Source organism: Andrographis paniculata, unplaced genomic scaffold (assembly GCF_009805555.1).
Source record: "Andrographis paniculata isolate CXL003 unplaced genomic scaffold, ASM980555v1 Contig59END, whole genome shotgun sequence".
Classification (NCBI taxonomy): domain Eukaryota; kingdom Viridiplantae; phylum Streptophyta; class Magnoliopsida; order Lamiales; family Acanthaceae; genus Andrographis; species Andrographis paniculata.
Window position 1 is genome coordinate 4,396,133 of NW_026137594.1, and position 10,089 is coordinate 4,406,221.

Sequence of the window (10,089 nt, forward strand, 5' to 3'; positions counted from 1 at the left end):
AAGATATCTTCAATCAACTTCAACAAAGCAAAGTCAGATTTGGGGATCACCACTTTAAATTTCAGTCTTTTATTTTCCAGTTTATTTTCTGTACGTTACAGTGTTTAGAGATTCCTAATCTCAGGCACTAATTAATCAAGTTTAAGGATATTTTCTATATCTTTGAATTTTACTTTATTTTTGTTGAAAAATTACATCAACAAATTGGCGACCACAGTGGGAGCAAGACAAAATTGCTCATTCCAATTCCGGCGATAATTACATACGTTTAAGATCCGGCCGTATCATCGGAAGGGTCCATATGGCAGGTTCACAACCTCAATCATCGTCGGCACCGGTGGGAGAATCCGTTCCACCACCTAATGTGCCAAATGCCGGGGAAATCCCACAACCACCAACAGATTGGTGGTCTTATGTTCAACAAATGTTGCGTGAGCAACAAACGAACATGTTGCGTGAGCAACAGAGCATGATGCAGAATATGATAGATCAAGCATTGTCAAGGGTTAGTCTTCAACCCACTCAAACTCCACCAGGAGTATCACCGTCCAGACTACAGACAAATTTCGCAGGGCCATCATTCGTGGATAGTACATTTCCAAGTGCCACAAATCCCAACCGAATGGATAGGGGAAAGTCTCCTCTGACTTTTCCCAACACTGTTCCACTAGGACCAAGGGTTACCAATCCGCAGACGAACAATACAAGGGAGGACAGGCCTGAAGGATATATACATGATCCTGTTCATATTCCTGTGCAGGATCCGTTCCATGTTCCTGATCATCAACGCTTTCATGTAGATCCTGATGAGCTTGCACATATATTAAGGGATCAGTATGGATTAACTCCTCAGATGGCTAACCGCCCTGCATATCAGAAACCTTTCCCAGAAAGGGTCATTAATGAACACCCTCTCCCAAGGAATTATCGACCACCCGATTTTCATGCATTCTCAGGGGAGGACGGATCTTCCACCATAGAACATGTTGGTCGGTTCACAGCACAATTGGGAGAAGTTGGTAATAACCCTTTTTATAAGTTGCAACTGTTTGGTTTATCTCTTACTAGAACCGCGTTTTCGTGGTTTGCAAGTCTGCCCCCTGGACAAATTCAGACATGGGAAGGACTGGAGACGGCATTTCATGCTAGATTCTTCAATCCTTTACCGACTGTTTCTTTAACAGATTTACTGGAATTGAGGCAGTATCCAGAAGAATCTGCTTCACAATTTATAGAAAGGGTGCGATTGATGAAGGGACGATGTCCTACGGTGATCAGTGAGAAAGAGATGACCAATTTAGTGGTCCGGAATATGCATACTCGCTTAAGAAAGGCGCTCACTGCCCTGGATGTTGAGGATTTGGCAAGTCTTGCATCCAAGGCAGGACGTTTAGAATCTTTGTTTAGAGAGGAAGATCAGCATAACAGGCGTAATAGAGGCCAACATATGGCGAGTATGGGAACAGAAACATGTGACTTTGATTTTAATCAATCAGAAGAGATGGCAGCCGAAATCCTTTCTGGGAAACCTTATGTATGCCCTAAGTTGAAGCCAGTACTAGGATCTGAAGGAAAAGAGCAACCGACCTTTGATAGTTCGAAAGCTGATGAAATCTTTGATATCCTACTGACTGATGGGCAGATCCGTATTCCAAAGGGGCAAAGATTGGCCACTAAAGAAGAAATCAAAGGGAGACCATATTGTAAGTGGCATAATTCTTTCACACACAATACAAGTCAGTGTACTCATTTCAGGAAGGAAATTCAAAAAGCCATTAAGACAGGTCGGCTCAAATACATCACTCTAGGTGTAGACCAGCAACCGTTTCCGAAAGTAACAACTGCAATGGTTGACATCCAACCAAGTTCGGAAACAGGGAAAAGTTCGGCCAATGATGGACATACAGGGGAACGAACTCAGGCAAACCCTGGAACTAAAAAGGGAAGTCAGCCGAACAGTGGCCGACCGGAAGAACGACTCAAAGTTGTTGAAAGACCAGTCGCTGAAAAATGGGACCGACCAGACGGTTCGTTTAATGTGGAGGTGAAAGAAAGGGTTGTAGTACGTGACCACCCGACCAGAAAAACAGGATCAGTCGGGAACAATTGGGCTCAAAATAAAAAGCCTTTGCCAGTTGATATAGATCCTCGTTTCCCAGGTATGAATCGTACACAGATTCGCAATGCCAAACGCAGGTATGCTGCAAAGTATGGGAAACGAGTTCCTTCAGCAAAACAACTAACCGACGAACAAAAAGCAGCCGACCACTTGGCAGGAGATCGGTCCGTTAGAGTCTCCACAGAACAACCGACCAACGAGCAGGGAGCAGCCATTCAATCTCTAAAAAGTCGGTCCAGTCGGGTCTGTTCAGGAAAGCAACCGAACGACCGATTAGGTGCTTCCGACTATACCAAAGGAAGTTCGTCGGGACAAGGGAAAGGTAAAGGAATGGCAGATGAAATAATTAAAGGTTTTAGATGCCAACATTGTGAACGGATCAACATCAATCCATCTCTTGAAGAATTCCGTATTGAATCTTTGACGGTTCAATCTCGGGATATGACAAAGGAAGAAGTAGTAACTACAGAGGAAAGTTCAAGATCTGTTAAATCTCGTCTGGGACCACGAATCCCTTGTCGAATGACAGAGATTAATCAGATGAGTGATGAACCGATGTGGGCAAGTCTGGTAGATGATACTCTGGATGAACCTTTATGGGCATTCTTGGCAGATGACGAATTAGAGGAAACAGAGTGGGCAAAGACTATAGATTCCGAGCCTCAAACGGAGGCACCTTCGATCGTGTTTCCTCCCATTCCAGAGGGTGCGATCTCCCATTTGAAACCACTGTATGTTAATGCTCACATTTGTGGGAAACCAATCACAAAGGTTTTCGTGGATAATGGAGCAGTCTTTAATGTTATGCCATTGAAGACTCTCAAGAAGCTAGGGAAAGGAATTCATGATCTGTCTCCTGTGGAATTCGAAATGACAAGTTTTACAGGGCAGCCGACTAAGCCTGAAGGGATGATGGTTGCCACCATTGAAGTCAGACCAAAGAAGATTTCCACTGTTTTCTTTATTGTGGACGCAGATACTACATACTCTCTCTTGCTGGGTAGAGACTGGATTCATGCCTCTCAATGTGTGCCTTCAACCCTGCACCAACAATTAATGTTCTGGGAGGGAAATCAGGTCTTCAAAATGGAAGCGAATGACAACCCATTCGATGTATCAGAACAAGTTGAAGAGTCAGTGTTTTATTCCAGTCATTTGGCTTCGATGTCTCAGTTGTATATGGCCAGGGAATACCCACTCAAGGGTTATAAAGTCACTGGCCAGAACTCGATGTTCTATTAAAAGAACACCTTTATTGTATGGCTCATGATAAAGCCACACCCATTCCCATATAATTTGTTTGTCATGGATGATACAAGCTTAGAAGTATGTAGTTCTCTTATTAATAAATTCTATTTAAAGCAGTTATTACATAAAGCAGAAAATAGTAAAGAGTACCAGAACATGGTTGATGTTCTTTGATGGCTCTACCTCTGGAAACAAGTCAGGAGCAGGGGTCTTTTTGCAAGGACCTGATGGTCAAAAGATCAATTTGCAACTACGATTGGAAGCCATGACCCATAATTCGGCAGAATATGAAGCTTTAATTTTGGGTTTGGAGGCTTTAATTGCCAGGAAGGTCCAGTCTGTAATCATAAGGGGGGATTCTCAGTTAGTAGTCAACCAGGTAAACAATCAATATGTTTGCAATTACCCTCATCTTCGCAGATACAGGGACATTGTGGGTCGGTTACTGGCAAAAATCTCAGAAGTAATAATTGAGTTCATTCCGAGGAAGGAAAACCAACGTGCCGATGAGTTGGCTCAAAGGGCCTGTAAAGGAATTCTGGAGAATATGTGGTCGGAGGTCAAGTCGGGCATAGAAGAAAAGACAGACCCAATATGTGACCGAATGGTCGGGCAAGAGACGGTCGGTCAGGAGCCCGACTGCGAAGTTACGGTCGGGCAAGAGGCTATTGGACAGGAGCCCGACTGTGAAGTTATGGTCGGGCAGGAGATTGTCGGACAGGAGCCCGACTGCGAGGCTGTCGGGCAGGAGACGGTCGGTCAGGAGCCCGACTGCGAAGTTATTGTCGGACAGGAGTCCGACGGCGAAACAGTGCCCGATTGGAGAACAGAGCTTATCCTGTATTTACAGAATCCAGGTGCGAGTGTTTCGATTGCGACACGATTGAAAGCTTTGCGTTTTCAATTGATAAATGGAATTTTGTATAAGAGATCATTTGAGGGTTTACTTTTGAAATGTTTGGGGTCTAAAGAAGCTCTAGAGGTGATGACAGAAGTACATGGTGGGATATGTGGAGCTCATCGGGCAGGTCTGAATATGAGATGGGCCATTCATCGTTTGGGGTTTTTCTGGCCAAAGATTTTTGAAGATTGCATACAATTTGCCAAGGGCTGCCAGGAATGTCAGAGACATGGAAATTTAAACCATTTGCCAGTAACCGAATTGCAATTTTTGGCAAAACCATGGCCTTTTAAATCATGGGCTATGGATATTATTGGTAAAATACATCCTGCTTCATCGAAACATCATTGTTTCATTTTGGTCGCAACTGACTACTTTACCAAATGGGTAGAAGCAGTTGCTTTGAAAAATGTGGATCAGAAAGAAGTGATAGACTTCGTTTTGAACCAAATTATTTACAGATATGGTATTCCTCAGTCTATAACAACCGACCAAGGCTTGGTCTTCACAGGGGAAAAGTTCTCTAGTTTCTTGGCAGAATTCGGTGTTCGTTTACATCATTCGTCACCTTATTATCCCCAAGCCAATGGACAGGCGGAAGCAGCAAATAAGATTATTATTGGGATTATAAAGAAGATGGTGGAAGGGAACCCAAGAAAGTGGCATTTGTTATTGTCTCAGGCTTTATGGGCACATAGGAATACCAGAAATACGGCCACAGGGTTCTCACCTTACCAACTCACGTTTGGCCAAGATGCTGTTTTACCAGCCGAAATCCGAGTATCATCTGGCCGGACAGAATTTACTGATGGTGGTCTTACAGAAGAATACCAACAACTTATGATGCAACAGTTAGAAGATTTGGATGTTAACCGACTCCATGCAATAGGGCGAAGTGTGAAACAGAGTGAAATCAGAGCAAGGAGTTATGGAAAGAAAGTTCTTCACAGGACATTCCAAAAAGGAGACCTAGTCTGGAAGACCATTCTTCCTACATATAAGAAAACTGATCAATTGGGAAAGTGGTCACCGAATTGGGAAGGACCATACATTGTTCAAAAAGATATTGGAAATGGCGCGTTCATTATTGTAAATCATGAAGGTAGAAGAGTACATGATTGTATTAATGCTAAATATCTGAAGAGGTATTATCCTGCCTTTTCAGATAACAAAACTGCCTGAAACAAAATATTATTCAGAACCCATTTATGGGGTTCGAACCTACTGGAAGGTTCATTTCTGTTAGTCATCGTGTAGTTGTGAGAAATTTTCTGCCTCTGAATCAGACTTTTCATCCCAGTGAGTGGATATTAGCTCTGGTTCTTCTTCAATAAGATCTTCCAAATCTGGTCGGTACCTTTCCCATTGGCTTTGCATGTCGTCTAGATCTTGATGGGTACGTGCTTGCATGTCTGTTATGGCTTGATGTTCACGATCAACAATGGTCCGTAATCTTGAGAAGACTTTTCGTTGATTGGAAAAGATGTTATCCCAACCAAGATCTGGAAGTATAGTTGCTGCGTGATTTTCTATCATTTCCATATGGTGATGGAGATCAGGAATGCGGCTAAGGATGTCACGAAGAGGTTCATACCCCTCAATGACTTTTTCCATCAGGCGGATGACGCGATGAATGGTTCTTCTTCCTCGTTGGGAGAATCGGAATTTGAAGTCTAGTTGCTTGAGTATATGTAACAAGTCTTCTGCATGGCCTCCAATAGGGTGATTACCCACAAAGAAGGGTTGAAGAACACCCTGCCAGTTGTTTGATGGAACATAAGGTCGGTCATTCGCCATGTTTGTTAACACTTCAAGTGTTGTGATTTTCAAAATATGCCTTGGAATGTGTTTCTTAAAATGTGAGAAACAATGTTCTTTTAAAGAAGGAGTTTGTTTCTATTCCTACAAAGTTGGAAATTGAAAGGTGATCCTTGTTTTGAGAGACGACAGAAAAAATGGATTACTAAGTCAAACGTTGTTACAGAGGGGGAAATATTACAACAATGCCCCTAGGGCAGTTTTTATATGGGTCCATTTGATTTCATCCCTGGATAGCCTTCTGGTATTGGCAGCCGTCTGATATCTTATGATGAATTGGGATCGGGCTTGGGTTTTCAGCTCTTGATCCAATTCAGCCTCATTTTTGGTATACTTCTCAAATAGACGCTGTTCATTGGTAATTTGCTTATCCAGGGTAGACTGTTCTTTCCTCAGCTCCCGCAATTCTGCCTCCTTTTTCTGAATAGCTTCATCAACTTGAGCCTTCGTGCTAAGGAGACCGCCCAGCCTTCCGGAAGTCTGCTGAAGGGATTCTCGGGTCTTAGCCAAAGAATTCTCCAGCGTTGTTTGATCGAAGTCGGGCTGGGGGGTTTCGGTTGACAGGAGTCCAATGACTAACACTTCAGTCTTGAGCTCTGTAAGTCTTTCCATCAGCCGATGCAGAATGGGGACGGCTGGTGATTCCGTTGGAGTGTAAAAAAGAAGGCCACCAACCGTCTGAATGAGTTTGTCCAATAAGTCGGATCTCAATTCTGACAGGGGATGGTTAATGGCCTCAGTGAATATGGTTCGGGCCTCCGCCGGAACCGGAACAGTCGATAGGACAGCTAAGTCCGAAGGCCCCTGCAAGTCCTACAGTGTCAATAAGTATTCCAAGGGAGGTGCAAATTTATTCAGATAAGATAGGTGTTACCTCTGGGCGGACTGCTGTCAGTGAGGGGGGCAGCAATGAGGTCGGTCGAGTAGGGCAGACAGTTGGTATGATAGCAGCCGACTCGTCGGCTGCTGCGAATGGTCGCTGAGGTGCCGACCTGGGTCCCTATGGAACGTAGTATATAAAACAATTAGTGTTTTCTGAGGGAAACATTGTGGCATGGATTGGTGTAATCTTACCAAATTTACAGAAGTCTCCGAATCGGATGAAGAAACTTCTTCCATTTCTGGATGTTGGGCTGCCACAGGTGGTTCTTCTGCCTGCCACTCGATTGCTGGTGGGAGCGCCGCTGCTGGCTGGACGGCTGCAGGTTGGACGGCTGCATCTAGAGCCACTGCAGCTGAGGCACTTTCAGTCTCCAGCACGGCTGCACCCGATTGGACGGTTTCGGGATCAGCAGCTTCCGGGACGTCGTATGGAGGGTCAGCTTCGGCAAGGGCAGCTGGTGTTTCCTTCGACATGGATGAGTCTGATGCTATGTATGGCGGTCGACCCATCTGGGAAGTAGTTCCCTCGCTGTCAGAAGAGACCCCTGCTGCCGATCCGATGGGTGAAGGTGTCTGTGAAAAATCATGGAAATGTTGTTGATTGAATATATCAAGGTTGGTCATTAAAATCCTAAGTATTGCTGATAAGAGGACTTACTGGTTCTATAGGCAGTTCTTGTAAAGATTGCCTCCTGGTCGGGTGCCTGGCCCGACCACTCCTCGGTACGGGAGGAAGAGTTTGCCTCCTCGTCGGGTCCTCCGTCCGACTGCTCATTGGCAAAGTGAGAAGTGGAGTAGGGGTTTGGAGAGGAACTGCCTCAGTCGGGACCAAAGGTTGGTCGGCTGGGGTTGGCGTTGGTTGTGTGGTCGGTGCTGCCAAGGTCGGTTCTGGTGAATGATATGTGAAATCAAAGTTAAGATATAGTGAATTGGTTCACGGTTTTAAGAAAAATTACCTATTCGGGGTCGGATCCTTGCTGATGTTTTCGTAGTTCCAAGGTCCGCTGGTGCTTGCTGGTCGGCCCCAGAGGTCGGGGGTGTTGGCAGCCGGGACGCCTTCCTTTTTCGCGTTGGAACAATAGACCCGGTCCCCGGGGCGGCTGTTTGTTGTTGAGTGCTAGTATGTCTAGCCGCCCCTAGAACCAATCCTTGGGGTGGAAGGAGTATGTTCAGCAACCGACCCTCATCAGGGGAAATCAGGGGCCATACAACCGACCACCATTCATTGAAAGTATCTACAGTCTCAGGGTTGGAGCGGAAAGGAATATAAGAATTGGAAATTATATACGTGGTGAGTTGGGAGATATAAGAAGGGATTGAATTCGGTAGGACTCGTCGGTCAGGGCTTTGAAAAATTATATGCGGACACACGACGGGTCCAGGGATACCTTGGCAACAGCCGAACTGGCGCGCCATGAATTGAGGTTCATAATTAAAAGTGTAAAAGGTTTTCTGCCCTTTTTTATCAAGTTTTTTGCTACTAAAAAGAGACCTGGGTTTGAGGGCAACGTCCCAGGCAAAAGGATAAGTGGAATGAGGACAAGGCTCAGGAGTCGGAAGCGGATTTGGTACTGGAAAAGGCCAAAAATGGTCGGGAGCATAGCCCGCATATTTTTTATACATAGAAAATCGAGAGTTACTGCGGGTATCTGTTAAAACTGCGATTATTATTGGATCGGAAGATTGGAGGTTATTGCGTCCTGAGCAGAGTCGGTTAAGGGCTAGTCCCAAATGTTTTTCAGCTGTTGGCATAGTGGGCGGAGATCCTAAGTTAAACGCATTGGGGAAGTAGAGCCGGAACCAAAGTTCTAAAAACCAAAAAGGACCCGACGCGGCAGTGTCTAATTTCCTATTATCATTATCTGTTAAACGAAGGCTAACTCTAGTGAGTCCTTCAAACAGATTGGCTAAAAACAGGGTGCCAAGAGAGAAAAAACGACTTGACGCGATATGAATGGCTAGGTCGAGATGAGAAGGAAGAACACATTTGGAAGGGGAAACAATGACGTACCTACAAAGCCAAAAAAGGATAAAGGCCGTATGCTCCCGGTCGGTTACAGGGGTCCCTGGAGCCCCTTGCTGGTCGGTTGCGAACTTTGTCCAACCCCATTCCTTCACACCTTGTAACGACCACCCTGGATGGTCTTCTGATGGCTCCTGCCCATCTAGGGCTCCCATTACAGGGTCTTCACCCACGACTGGGAGATGCGCGATCATTGCAACGTCCATAAGAGTTGGGCCAAAGGGGCCTGATGGGAAGAGGAAAGTCCCATTTTCCGCATTCCAGAAGGCAGACATGGCCAACAACACCTTCTCATGCAGGTTGATAGGCATGGTGGACAGTAGTATTGCTTGGTCGATTTTTTGGGAACGCCATTGGGTCTGGAAGTGTTCTGCTACCCGTCGATACCAAGCGCGGTAAGGATCTTTTGGGTCTGTGAGATGGGTTTTGATGCTGTCTCGAATGCGAACTGCTTGGTAGTTAGGGCTGTTGATAGCCAAGGAATTTCGGGATTCCAAAACTTCCCTCATCCGATTTGAATCTTCAGGAGTAGTGCAATATGGACGGATCGTCGGAGTCAGTACTTTCGAGGCTGAAAATGGGCCCTCCGGGAGGGTTCCGTCGAAGGGAAGGGCAGGAATGTATTGATTCGCCATGGTTAGAGTGTTTTGGGATTGTGATTCACAAAAGCTTGTATTGCGGAGAAGGAAGTTAATCAGGAGTGTTGCAGTAACTGGTGCAGTTGCTAAGGGAGTTTTTCAAGAGGGTGGTGATTTATGAACTTCCAAACATTGATTGTTAAATGGCGTTTGAAAGTCCCTTGGCGGCGGGCAAGTTGTTACGTACGAAATTTAGAATTAGGTTAAAAGCCCAAGGTAAAAAGAAGAATGGGCCTGGCAATAGAGTTGATTGAACTGACTGAAGGGTACCATGAGGAAATCAAGGAAAATAGGTTTATTACTAAGGAAAGTCCTCAGGTCGGAAGGTCTTCAGGTCGGTAGGTCCTCAAGACGGAAAGTCATTAGGACGGAAGGACCTCAGGTCGGTAGGTCCTCAAGACGGAAGGACCTCAGGTCGGAAGGTCTTCAGGTCGGTAGGTCCTCAAGACGGAAAGTCATT